Source organism: Larimichthys crocea, chromosome XXIV (genome assembly GCF_000972845.2).
Source record: "Larimichthys crocea isolate SSNF chromosome XXIV, L_crocea_2.0, whole genome shotgun sequence".
In the NCBI taxonomy this organism is placed as follows: Eukaryota; Metazoa; Chordata; class Actinopteri; family Sciaenidae; genus Larimichthys; species Larimichthys crocea.
Window position 1 is genome coordinate 19,386,100 of NC_040034.1, and position 14,660 is coordinate 19,400,759.

Here is a 14,660-nt window from a genome sequence, read left to right on the forward strand (position 1 = left end):
GGCTTGATAGTAAACTGGACTGGACCACACACAGCAGCCACCTGTATGGGAAGACACAAAGCAGGTTGTACTTCCTTAGGAGACTGCGGTCTTTAGTTGTTGGCATGAAGCTGGACTCACTGGTGACGGTGGCACTGGATAAAGTGCTGGACATTATTGACAATGCCAGCCACCCCCTCACCACTCACCCCCACACCGTCTACTGTCTACTTTATATATTTAGCTAAGACTCTACTGTTTATCTTATATTGTATTTTTTTCATACCTTCTTTATTTTGTATACAAGTATCTGTATGCTACTGGAAATTCAATTTCCCTGAGGGAGTCATCCCAAAGGGATCAATAAAGTGCAGTCTAGGTCTAATTTTCCCCCAGAAAACGGGACAAATTGTGTCCTGGGAGAGATTTCTTTTCCCCGGGACAGCTGATGAAAAAAGAACAATTCTGGGAAAAACGGGACGGGTGGCAACACTAGACTCAAATATAACACCATAAAGCAGTTCTTCCTCCATTTCATGGCGGGTGGCAAGTTGCAACAAATGACCACGATGTTACGTGCTCAGAAACGTAGGTGCTAATTGGCCGAAGTGTACCCATAATGTTCCTTGTGAGAATCATACAAATAAAACCTATTCCAGGCTGTTTTTAGCCACATTACTGTTCTTAGATGCACAAGACTGACACCTCTAATTGATCTTAACCGCAGTAACGTTGAGTTGGAAAAAGACGCACAGAAGAGACAGACAATGTGACAACATTCTCTCCTCGCCGACAAACCACACATGCTGAGCAATTAGAGTGCCACCGAGGATTCTGGGACGCATGTGAGGCATGTCTATTTCAAGAGGAGTGTCTTTTTCTGCAAACGGTCTGAAGTTAGTCAGCTGCAAACAAATCACACCCAGTCTGGAGACCAAAGAGTCCAGCGAGCAGCGAGCGCTCTGATACAAAGACAGAATGACAGACAGCATTCCACCTTATGAACACAACATGTGCTAATTTTACACTTTGTAAGTCATGTAACTGTGACATAATGCTGTCATGCCGCATCGTTATGGATTCAGCCGTACAAAGCATGACAATGGCAGCCTCCAGGTGTGATGTGATTCATTCTACCAGAGTGTCAGTATTCACAGTAAGAGGACGTCACACTGCAAGATATTTGTCGAGACGTAACAGCAACATGACAACATGACTGTCAACACCGGGGGCAGTGATTTTGCAGTAGTTCCTTTTAGCAGCATCAGCCGCACCAGGACGTGACGTGATGTGGTGTTTCCCCACAAGGTGGCAGAGTTAGATTGGTTTTCTAGAAAAGCTGGCAGGAAGACAGCTCAGTTGACAAGACTGACTGTTAAGCAGCGTTTGTCTTGTGGTAAAACATGTCAAGACTGAGGAAAATAAACAACTTTCTGAGAGCCGTCTGTTTGGTGAGGTTTATTCTGTGCTTCCAAACTTATCAGCAGGTTGTCTGTAGGTGGTCTCACATCATGTGTACATTCTTTGTGCAGATCTGATCTGTGGAACGAATCAACCACGCCTCTCCTGATATTATATGACAGTAACTTAAAGTTTCTGCTTGACAAAACAGGTTGGTGATCTGATTGTGGACGTTGTTGGAGCTGTTAAAACCTCATAATGACTTTTACATGACCGAATAAAGATATGTACACATTCAGGTTGAGGTTATTGTTGTTGTACAGTGTGTCACAGACATATGTAGCATACATTGAGTAGGACAGGATTTATATTAAACAGAGAAAAGGGGACGAGGGCAAGATGGGTTTTTGTTAGGAAGATGCCCACCCAGAATGTAATCTACAAGCAATCTCTTGTCTCTCTAGATTTACCCAGAACTCCTCTGAGCGTCTTCCAAGGAACATGCTAATTTTTTCAATTAAATATGACAATGCAGGAATTAAAATTACACCATAGTCTGATCATGCTGAGTCACGTAGGCGAGGAGAGTTAACAGGCAACAGCATCCACAACAAGATTAATCCAGCCGTGTTGAGTGTCACAGTCCTGCCGTAGATGCCTCCAGCGTGTGAATTGATTTATGGTTTGGCGTGGGATTTCACAAGTTGACTGTCATGACACTGGTGCAACAGTAGATGGATGTGCCCTACGGTATCCGGCTGCGTCGTGTATTCAGTTGGCGTGTTACTCAAAACAAGGATGATCACTGATTTTTCAGCCCTAGCTGTTGGTGTCATGTCAGTTCCAGCAATGCAATAACCTCCTAACAAGAAAATCCAGCTTAAGTTCAGCTTAGTTCAAACGATCTTGGTGTGATATGACCTGTCGTTGTTTCCCATGATCCTGCTGCACTATCTTGTATGCATCTGAACATCAAATAAAAGTGAATAAAAATACAACAAACTCATCAATAAGGCTGTCACAATACCAGTATTTTAAACTCTGATACAATGCTGGTGTTAAAAAAACAATACTTGATACACACAGTGAGCAGCAACGCAGCTGTGAAGTGAGGAAGTGCCAAAAATGATCATGTTTTCAAATTATGTTAAGGTTTGCATAAGAGCGGGGCTGCTTTGATTGACAGGTGGGTGCTATTATAGTTGGCTGACTTCACTAAGCCCGCCTCAGTTCCACCCACGCTCCACCTCTTTGCCCATATATGGATTAACCGGGAGTCGGCAGAGTCCAGGTTGACATGATAGCGAAGAGCTTCACAGCGGCTCTTTAGAAAACGATGAGTGATGTCACAGATACTACACCCATGTTTTATACTGTACCGTCTATGACTGTTTCCAACAGAATGACAGTTTATTGTGTGGGTGTTATATTTTAGATGAAGACATTACCATATTTCTAGTTAATTATTTATACAAAATGTCATCATTTTGTTTCTCCACGTTATCAAAAAGGAATAACAACATTCATAAAGTCCCGCCAAAAACTGGCATTTTTTATTTTTCCGCCCGTGATTCACAGCAGCAGGCAGAACATGAGGCTTGTTGTTCATGACGTAGCTTATCAGACCAGTTAGCCAGGTGCGTTTTTTATTTACTATCTATCCGCGCTCGTAAAATAAACGCTGTCTTTATAATACCAGAAAATATCTCTCAAAATATGTGTCTCTGCATGCAGAGCTGTGTGGATTGTAGTTCTGTTTTTTAACTTTCCTACTTTAAGTAGATACTATCGAATCTGTAATTAATGGAGATGTATGTTTTAGAACAAAAAAAGAAAACACAGAAAGTATTTTTGACAACCATCAAGCAGGTTTTAGAGCTTGTAAGGTTGGAGGTCTTTTGGACTTTCTCTCTCCATCTTAATTCATTTAATATACAACATAAACTGATTATGAATTTATAATGGTATGTAGAGGAAAGTTGCAGTCACTCTTCATTAAGGAGATAAACTGAATTAATGCACAGTGACAGCTTAGGAAACTATAATACTGCAAATAAACAGCCAAATATCAATGATGCAGTTAGTTACATGTCAAGACTAATAACAACAGCTAATTAATATGCAACGCCAATTGGGCAGTGGCGTCCACTACAGGTGGTCTACATGTTTATTGATATATATGTTTACGGTAGATCCCCCCTCAGCGTTAATCGGCCTTTAGATTTTTTAGGTTGACCTGACCCCTAGGGCAGTGATCAATGAGTGAAAGCTTAGCGTGAAGGGAATGCTCTGTTTCAAGAGCTAGAATGTCTGCAAACACATACCTGAGGCTTAGGAGTGGTTAATTGCTACCTATGCATCTTTACCTAAAAAAACCTTTGAGAACAACTCCAGGCCTTAAAAAAATGTAAAAAAAAAAAAATACAGAGGCAGAATTAGTTGGGGAAAATATCTCTCCAGCAGCCTGTCAATGTGCAGGCACAAACCAGCTCCGACTTGTCTGAACCTTCTCTTTGTAGCTCCACAGACAAAAGCTCCACTGTTGTAAAAAAAAAAAAAAAAAAGCAATGTTTGCTGTTATAACTTTAATAGACCATAGCAACAGAAGTCAGTCCTTGAATATTTATGAGGGTAGAAGTTTAGCTTCTAGAGAAGATTGAGCTAAGATTAGCAAAAAAAAAACAAAAAGCAGAGGAGGAGCTGAAGAAAGCTGATACTAAGGGCCGCTCTTAAGCTTACCTTTGCTGTCACCTTATCTAATCCTTTCAAAGACAGCTAGTAAACACAGCCGCTATGAGACGAAGACTGGTGGACCCTAGATTAAGCTTGTCGATGTTAAAATGTTGCAAAATAGTGCAGAGCAGCTGAGTTAGCTGTTTTAAATCTTGAATCATTCAACGCTGTACACACATATGCACAGCTGTTATTGGTTAGTTGCTGCTGCTTTGTTTCTTGTGATCATGAAGTAATGACAAACATGACAAACCCGGTAGATTAGTGCTGGGCGATATGACGATACATATCGTGGGGACGATAGAAAAGTGTCCCATTTCTCTTCTATCGTTTCTAACCTAATTTTATCAATTATTACAGCAAATATATCATTAAATAGCCAGCGATGATTGTATTAGTGTTGTCTTCTCACTATGCATATAGTTTATATAAGTGAAAATAACAAAGAATAAAAAAGAGATTTCTCGCAAAGAAACTCTGTCTTGTGGTTTTGCGACATGGTGCTGCTTCACGTGGTTCTTTGATTCTCATGCTTTACGTTACTCAACTCATGATTGCTGAACGATGGACGCGCAACAAGCTCAAGTTTCATGCCCGGAGTCGCAACAGACAGAGACAGCTACGCAGGCAGCCCAAGAAGAAGCACTTTTACCGAAAAGAGAGGGTATGTCTGTGACTGGGTTGGAGATGAACTTCCCATTGGTGGCCAGGCACGCCAAAAAGTACTTGCATTCAAGCTACTAGTTCTTCATCTGAAAGGGCCTTCAGTGCGAATGGGAACATCATCACATGATCACAGAAAGTCAAAAAATAATTTGTGTTTATTTTTTATAGCTCAACTTTTGTGCAAAAATGTGTTTTTCTTCTCAGAAACAAAAATGTTAATTTTTCCCAAATATTTGGAAAAGCTTATTTTGACAATTCAGTTCAAATAACTGTATGATTTTGAAAAAAAATGTGAAGGCTACTGTACCTCCGCCACAGCTGTTTTTCATTTGATACATTTTAGTGCAGTGTAAAATAAATGTATGTTTCTCACTTGTCAACTTGTCACTTCAAAATAAAGTTAGAGAAAAGTTAGCAATGGCATTTTTGTCAAACTTTTCAGAGAATAACTGAAAACATACTTTATTGTGGTATATCATGATATAAAATAATCCATATCGTGATATATGATTTTTTCCATATCACCCAGCACTACAGTAGATGATTATTCCCTTCTTGGCTTCACATGGCTGATAATTTAACATTTTGCTGTGTTAGGGAGGTAGTGAGCCAGCTACAGTCAGTTAATACAAACTCAACACTTCCTGTATCTGTCTGAAATCAAAAGCCCTTTGGCCAGAAACGTTATTGTGAAACATTTCATGGAAAACTCCTGTCTCATTCATAGGTTGCCATAATGTTACACTTGGGGGCGGCTGAGAAAGAATTTGTTATTACCTTGTCCACATACTGTAAATTCTCAACATTGTGTTAATCATGGTAAGATAACATCTCTTTTTCATTAACATTATTTCACCAGATAAACGTGTTTCATCATTCTGTCTCTCAAAAAGTTGAATCCAAATCTATGTGACACACTGACACTGACACAAGCCATATGTAAGTTTCACTTACTATTAACTAATGGAAAGGCTGATTCGAAACAACTTCCACCACAGCACGTTGGCCAACCCAGCACTTAACGCCTCCCTGATACAACATGATGGCGCCAAGAAAATGGTTATCGACACAAACTCATCTTTCACGGTTCTGAAACAACGAGGCAAATAAAACAAACGTTTCAGCATGCTTGGCAAACCTGCAGTCCTGTGTAGGGCTACTGGATAAACTCAAACAAGGGATGGAACGGATTCAACTACTGACTCACCCTCTGTTGGGCATATGCAGGGTATAATGAGTCACTAGAGGCCGTTGGTGGAAGATAACTTGTTCTAATATGAGAAAACTAAAAACCCAGAGTACCCTGAAGACAGGCACCAGATTTGACTGCTGTACACAACAGGACCAAACTGATACACAAACTGGACATGGCTGGACTGCTGCCTGGTGTAAGGGGATTGTTCCAGGGTCGAGCTGCCCTGCAGGAAACTTGGAGCTGCCCCATTCATCACAGCAAAAAGTAGCGGCTATCACTCTGCAATCATTTTCTCTTTTCATGCACAGACACAGCAGTTTCCTTCACGGCTGAAACAAAGCAACGAGTGGTACATTTGTAAAGCACATCCTGCAAAGGCAGCTTCACACCGTGAATTGAAAACAGCCGTTGTTTATAAGAGCGACTGTGCATAAGGGAGTGCCTGGAACAGCTGCTGTAAGGCTGAGTGTTTGCCAGATGCTGGGCGGGTCTGCAGCAACCAGTAGTCTGCAGCCACTACGTTTCCTACACTTGGACGAAGAACTGGTATGATGGCGTGCGATGGAAACAGAGCCAACGTGTTTGTGAATACTTCCGAGTGTTCCTCCTCAGCAGACACTGAAAAACTAGAGCCAAACTAAAGTGCACTGTACTTGCATCATGAAGCCAACTGCACGCATACTCCTGCAGAGAGAACAGTGCTGTGGAAGTAATGAAGTGTACTCAGCATATCATTGTTGCAATCACCTAGACAGACAGTTGTGATGCTACCACAAGTACAAACACATGACAGTGTTACAATGGCAGCTCATAATGCTGACATGTTGACTTTGGAAAGGCAGGAGGAAACCTTTCATGCTCTCTCTCCCTCTCTAGCCCATACTTATTCATAGTGTATGGAAGGCAAATTATGTCATAAAAATAACACAGATAATATTGATTCATGATAAATCAAAATGACGAGATACTAAATCAAATGCATATCAATACCAGTAATTCTCAGGACAATAAAAAATAATTATACTAATTAATAATGACAATACTTTCACTTTCCCATGACACTATTCTCCACAAATCTTGGCTCTAATGGGCCTCCATATATAAATCTGTCAAATGACTTACAGCAATAAGGTCTTTAAGATAATTCATCCTCATAAATCAATAACAACACCATGCAACAAATCAAAATAAAAATGCAGTGAAAGGACGAGCAGAACTTTGAGTGACATAAGTTAAAGTCGGCAGGGCAGATAAGACTCGACATGTTCCTGAAGCTGCTCACTGTGGTGCAATAAAGATGAACGCATATTCCCTTAAACAATGAGAACTCTCTTTACCATGGAAAAAACTTGAGTCAGCCCACAGTGCTGGCCTTATTTCAACAGAATCTGGCTAAAAACAGTCCCTTTACAGCGCTGGAGGTGTGTTTGTGTGAGGACTGTGTAACTCTGCTTTTTACAGTAAAAGCCACCCATAAATAAATGCAGAGGTTCAATAGCAAACATTAGTTTCAAGACCAAAGCCAGGCCATGTTGACTTTAGTCATACCTGCCTGTTTGCTGCTCCCTCACCTTAATTTTAAAGGCTGTGTTTGCGAGTCTACTGCAGCACAAAGGGGCAACAATGGGTTAAGGTTAGCCTCTGTGTTTACGCTGGAGTTAACACCGAGCCACCGCCTGTCAGAATGTATTCAGGATGAAAATACTGACTGACAGAAAAACAGATACAAGATCTGCATTCAACGATTCTGGTTAAAACAGCCGACAGATTACAGTTACTGTACTTAACCAAATCAGCGGCTCCAGGTGCACAACACGCACGGCCGTTGTTGAAAACAAAAGTAAGCAAAACTTTCGCTCCATCCCAAATCACAAACTTCAGTTTTAGATTGTGGGTCATTAATCACCCTGATTTATCGAGCCATTATAACATCATCAACCCACAGGTTACATCACGGCAAGAAACACAGCTGGAGAAATAGATTTGCTTTGTCCACACAATAATAACACATATCTAATGAGCATGTGAGAAGCTGGCTCGGTTTCAGCAGCAGAGGTGGTGCTGATTGCTTCTGTTGATGTATGTCTGGGTGTAGCAGTAGGAACTGTTGTGGTAGCTGTTATTATTACTTAAATGTATCTTTGAACTCGTTTTAAAAGAAGTTTGATCCAGCTTATCAGGTGACTTTCATTTGTTCCATTTCACCTCTGATAGCAAAATGTTCACAGTGTTCACTTACCCGCACACAGAGAGCAGATAACTTGAGCTACGGTTTTAGGTCGTAAATCAGATTTGGCATTTGCATGTGGTGTATTATTATACTGTTTAACTGCGGTATGATACTATCACACCGCAGTTCACAGACTTATCCAGTGCACAGATTTTTTAACATCAGGCGTTTGACACAATTGAGACAACGGCGTCCCACCCAGCGCCGGTCCTGGCCACATTTGCGCCCTGGGCGAACCTGGAACTTAATGAGCGGTATCGAAAATTCGCAAGGTTTTTTCCTTTTTCGGGCGCTCGTGCGCCCCCCACGGAGAATGCGCTCTGGGCGGCCGCCCACATTGCCCATAGCTAAGACCGGCCCTGGTCCCACCTATCATCCCTGACTCCCAATAGTTTGGAGGTTTCAATTCAACTTTATTTTTATATAGCACCAATTCACAAGAAGTTATCTCATGACACTTTCCATATAGAGCAAGTCTAGGCTGTACTCTTTATAATTTTATAATATATAATTTTGTATTTACAGAGAACCAACAATTCCCACCATGGGGATGTAAACAATAGGTATAATGTTGCCATGGAGTCAGTGAGTTAGCTATGGGCTACATGGGCTACGGGCTTCAATTTTAACCCTCATGTTTACATTTCGGCAAATTAGCACCATTAAAAATGCTGAATTAGCAATGTCTGCAATGTACCCATAGATGTAGACGCTAGATTCCTTTGATACTGAAATATTTCCCTCTGAACCAAAGTGGCTGACATTATCATGCGTTGTCACATATGTTGTGCCAATTTTCCGTACTTCCATACTTACACTTACACTGTCAACTTCTGAGTGTGAAACTATGGACGCTTCTTGCTCTCAGTGTAGCGGAAGGGACGTGACCATTGGGATCGCGAAGATGGAAGCCGAGGAAACTACTGGAGCTGAAGGGTCTGTGGTCAATACCTCAATATTCAAATATTCAAATCAGCCTGCTAAAATTAGTACCAGGAAGTATATCACAGTGTACTACAGAAATTCACTAAAGGAAGTATGGAAGGTCTTGTCGTTGTTCAACATTGGGTACAGTTTAAATACCTTTCTAGTAGGGCCATAAACACATCTATCAACGACAATTAAGTAGAAGGAAGAAAAGATATTATGTCAGAGGAGAATCTTGTTTAGTTGCGCCCGTCAATCATTATGGGAATTGGTCCAAGGACGAAAGACATTCCTCAGAATGTTCATTAAGTCAGAACAAACCTAACAACCTCTACATGTAACTTATTGACTAGTTCATAAGTAGTTGTGATATATCCCAACCGATCAGATGCACGACACATGGGGCAAATAAACTGACTAGTTTTTTATTTGCAGCTACTTCTCAACCTACAAACCAGTTTCCAGCTCAACAGTCAAAACATAAAAATGCAGTTTTTCATAACATGCTCCCTGCACATCCTTCAGACAGACTTCAAGTGTTTTCTCTCCCATCCCTGCCTGCAGCACATGCCTTCTCTACCCCACCCTTGCGCCCTTCTCCTCTCAGTCCTTAAAGGTGTGTTGCCATAAACAGCTACAGCAGTGAGTCATTGCATTATCAATCTAACCAGAAAAAAATGTGCTACTAGTCGATGACTGGTTAAGTGCATTCCTGCAGAGAGAAACCTGAACTGGATGACAACCAAAGGGAGGTCTGAAAGATAAAGAACATGACTGAACACATTTTATTCATGTTAAAAGAACAGTGTCTGTACTGGCTTTGTCTTCCGCACTAAAGTCAGGTCTTGCCAACCTCATGACCCCGTTCTACTCCATTATTGAATATTATCATATTTTTTCCCTTCCTCGTGATTACCAGCTTCAAACAATGTTTTACAACTTCTCACAGAGAGCTAAGAAAAGCCCTGCCCATCCTGTTCCCTTTTTATCTTCAAATGCTGTACAGTGGGATTTTGTCTTCTTGAATTCACCCTGTTGTTGCAGGAAACATACAATTTATGCAGTATGGAACAAACGCTATACAAATGCTGTAGGCTACCTGTAAGTCCTTTTCAGCACCAGGACAAACATCATTTTTCTAATTGTTTGTTGAAAACCTGTCTTGTCTTGTTTGCATGTGAATGAGCAGGTGTGGACAGATGTGTAGGCTGTACAGTACCACAGCTCAGGTCAGCCCGTCACCAGCTTCATAGACCATGTTATGCACACAAACACTTTCACTTTATGGTCAGCCTGAGTATCCAAATCTGACAACACAGGTTCGGCCTCTGAGAAAAACATGTTCAACAGCCCAGTACTGCTGCATCCTTTGTGTGTTCTATCTTATGTTACTGTAATAAGACGGTTTGCTGATAAGTAGTTAGGTAAGATTAAGAAATAAGATCGTTTAAGATAAAGACTTTCACTTCCAAGTGTCTTTGTGCTGCTACTGTATTCTATTTCTGCCAAACTAAAAGAGAGAATCATTCAAAATCCTTAAAACTGGAACAAAAAAATCAGAGCTGAGTCTGCTTGGTTACCCTGTGGTACTAGAACTAAAGTTGGGTCAGCAGCCCACCATGACTGAACCAGTGCAACTTGGCTAAAAACTTTTAATTTAATTTTTTTATTTTATTTATAAAACATACTTTATGTGTAACTTCGTGGTCGCTATCTGATCCACTTAACATGGCCAGTATCGGCACCAACACCAATCTGGCATATTAACACTGTATCTTTGTGATTATGACACTCCATCTAATAAATGTGAGAAAACATTTTGGATTTGACACAACTGGTGTAGATTATCAGTGAAGGTAAGACTGTTTACTGGCTTTGTAAAAGCTGCACTGCACTGGATACAGAAGAGTCACAACTTGCCGTGGCAAATCTATCATGAGACAGATGATAGATGATCTGCTCTCGACAGAAAACGAACAGGACCTGTGGAGTTCACATCCGTCAACGAATCCAGTGTGTATACCATGCATACCATGAGGCAGCAGGGTTACAACGAATGTGAAAGGAACTAAATAACCATAATGTGTTCTTAACAGAGACTAAAAGGTAAGACACCTTTTAGTCTTCGAAACTAAAGTTTCCAGAAACTCCAGATACTTTTCAATCAGTTTTTTTTTTTTTTATTTGTGAACTTCTTTTATTAAATGAAAAATGACTAAAGCTGCAAGGGCATACAGAAAGTCAACACTGTTGGCAACAAGGAAAATTCAAATTAAATTAAATTATTGAATTAAACTAAACATAAAAAGAAGTTTTTGTTGTTGTTGAAGTTTACTTACAAGTCACAAGCAGTTCAATGAGAAACAAACTTTTTGAGTGTGGTAAGAATTTTTACAGTTTGACAGTTTATCAGAGTTGCTGTGCGGGTATGTAATCTGAATAGTAGTATAATAATAGTGTGAGACAAATCTACTGTATGTCAGAAAGCACAATATGCATCAGAATAATCTTAACAGACATGAATTAAGCGTGGGCACAATAAAAATAGAAAAATTACAAGATAATCTCAAAGTAAGATCACCATATTTCTGATTCATGTTTAAACCAATCAAAAGTAAGTAAGGTATGAGTGGTGGTATTAAGAGTGATTTATTATTAACTCCTGCACTGTTATGGAACTACAAAAATGCTGACTTGTTCACTTTCAAACTCCACGACCTCACTTTAAGGATTATCTATAAATTAGTGCAACCCCTGCTGTGACACGTTGTAGTCTGCTAGATTAGATTATTTAGGAGCTCTACACGAACTTCCACCTACTGTGGTTAAAGCTGCCTAGTGAAATGGAAAGATTTATCACACACACACTACAGACTACATGCATTTTTACAAATCATAACTCAAACAAACGCCCCAAACTCAAATTCTTTTTAATCCCTCAGCATATTCAGTGAGTTTCAACAGTTCCTGCTATGCTGGTTAGATTCCAGAAAAGTCACAGGACCTAGAAATGTGACATAATTCACTTCTGTCATATTAACAAGACAGAACAAACATGCCTCAAAGTTCAAGTTCAAGCGTTCAAGTGTTCTCATTCTTTGCACAACACTGATAAGCTATACAGCGTTGTATCATATGTACAGAATATAGGGCATACGCCTTAACGGTCCAAGCGTTGTATGTTTGCCCAACATTGTACAAACTGACTCAGCAGGCCATGAAAGACAGTGATAAAGACCACACATAGAGGTTTGCTGTCTTAAAATGCGTGAATAAAAAGATGGAACAGGACACACTGGATACTGGTAGTGCCCATAATGTGAATTCTTGGATATTAAATGTTCATCTGAGATTTTCTGTAGTGCTCCCAGTTAGAGGAGAGTTTCTTTTTGGTTTTTTTTACCTCTTGTGCAGGTGTTATGCCCTTCAGGGGAACGGTAACAAACCTGTAAAATGGTAAACAGGTGAGCGCTCAACAATGCAATGCTCCTTTTCCTGCTTTGTTGCCATTCCTTGACACTGCACTGAAAGCCCGACTCTTACCTCTTATCTCAATCTGCTTTGTTCACTGTAAGTGACAGAATCACTCGGTGCAGCTGAACCTTTTACGGAAAACAAACTAATAGGTCGCACGTCACATGACTGAACTACGCTTGAGTCAGTGAATGTTATGAATGTGGTTTCAAGGAAAGAGAGTTTGTGGAAGAATGTTGTTTTTTCTGTTTTATAGTGGGACATCATGCCGTCTACCAGCTGAGTATCTCAGCCACTGCTGTGCACCTCCAACAGCTGACTGTGTTGTTGAGCGAGCCCAAATACAATAAATAACTTCCTGATGCTTTAAGAACGTGGGCATGCACCTGTCCCTTTGACTTCATGCACCTATCTTTGCCTCACATCTGTCCATACGTGCTCCCACTGAGGCGTGCCTCTGCTAACACAACCAGAGATACTGAAAGGAGAGCGTCCATGGTATATACAGCATGTTCTAATCTTTGACAGTATCTCCGGATATGCAGCATCATATCTGACCCCGAGATTAGTCCACAGACATTCAGTGGATTGAGTTCATTGTTGGTTTTGAGGTTATAAAAAGACTGAATGTTTGTTACACAACTTTATCAATTCTGTTGCACTGTTGAAATGCACATCACGCCACTGCAGTTGTTCGTCAGGGCCCGTGAGGATGGCGTGACAGTGTTTCACCACATCTGTTGGATGTGTAAGTGGGCAGTTGTTTGCCAACAATTTAACATGGCAACCTCATAAGACATTTAATATGTCAGGGTTATGCGTCCACAGTTCTTCTGCCCCTAGCAGCCTAACCACCACCACAAGCAGTCATATGAAAATGATTTTTATCTATAAAAGAGATGCAATATTCAACTTCAAAGTTCCCAATCTAATGGAAATGTTCATCACAGCAGATTCCAAACAAATGCATGCGACTGCTGAGTTCATCATTACACCCGACCATGTGTTCATGAGCTGGGAAAGCATAATCATTGCTCTTTTCTCAGAAGTGAAACGGGATGTGTGCCATAGCTGCACAGCAGGTTTGTCATTTCAGCATTAAAGGTTATGCAGCGTTTGCCTTACTCATATCAAAACAGCGTCTGTCAATGTAGGCGAATCTGAAAACATGTGACAGCAACACCTGAGTCAGAGCAAACAGATCAACAATGACCTGGTCTGAACGCAGGACGATATGGATCTGAATGAATTTATGAAGAAAAATAAAAGAAGGGACTGGAAATCTCCGAGATAAATAAAGAACTGGAAACTCCTCTATCATTATTGTGACCACTCGAGGTTAACCGATTTATTCTTGAATCTTTAATTTATCCAGGGAAGAGTGACTCAGCGCGGATATTTACAGCTCCGCAGTCACGCAGTTCTCCACGTTTCCATCAGTGAGTAAGGATGAAAAGGGGTGTGTGAGGGTCAAACACCTCACCCAAGGGCACCTAAACAGAGGTTCAGTCTTTAGGTTCAGAGTGGAGACCTAATCTGTATCCATCCATTTTCTAGAACCACTTATCCTTATTATGATCATATGGGCAGTGGGGGGTGGGCAACACGAGGTCTACACCTGGACACATCTGCAGATCTAAAACTACATTTATGAAGTGTGAAAACTGTGTGTGTGTGTTCAGTGTGACAGTCTGTACTGTATTTTCAAAGTTGCTACCAACAAATACATGACTAAACTAGCTCAGTGATAGATCAATGCCACAGTTAGTGCCTGGGGGGAAAAGTTGCTCTGTGAGTTCTCTTGTTTCTATTCCCTCAGAAAAAAAAAGGTGCACCAAAGTGGGGTTTAAGGACTACCAGGGGTCCCCTATGGGAGTTTCCAGGGGTCTCAATGGCTTCATTAATAACTGACTTATAATTATGTATCAGAAAATGTATCGTTTTTGTTTAATTTTGTGTTTCACTCACATTATGTATATATTTGATCAAATAGAAGACTGTGGTGCTTTTAGTTTAAAGTGACTTTAAAAATAACATTGTTACAGTGGTCATAAT

General features: G+C 40.5%; 1 protein-coding gene across 2 annotated transcripts in view; it reads right to left on the reverse strand.

The window, feature by feature from the left end:
• Positions 1–14,660, reverse strand: part of crybg1a (crystallin beta-gamma domain containing 1a) — a 37,571-nt gene that overhangs the window by 22,277 nt on the left and 634 nt on the right. The gene's annotated exons all lie outside the window — the stretch shown is intronic.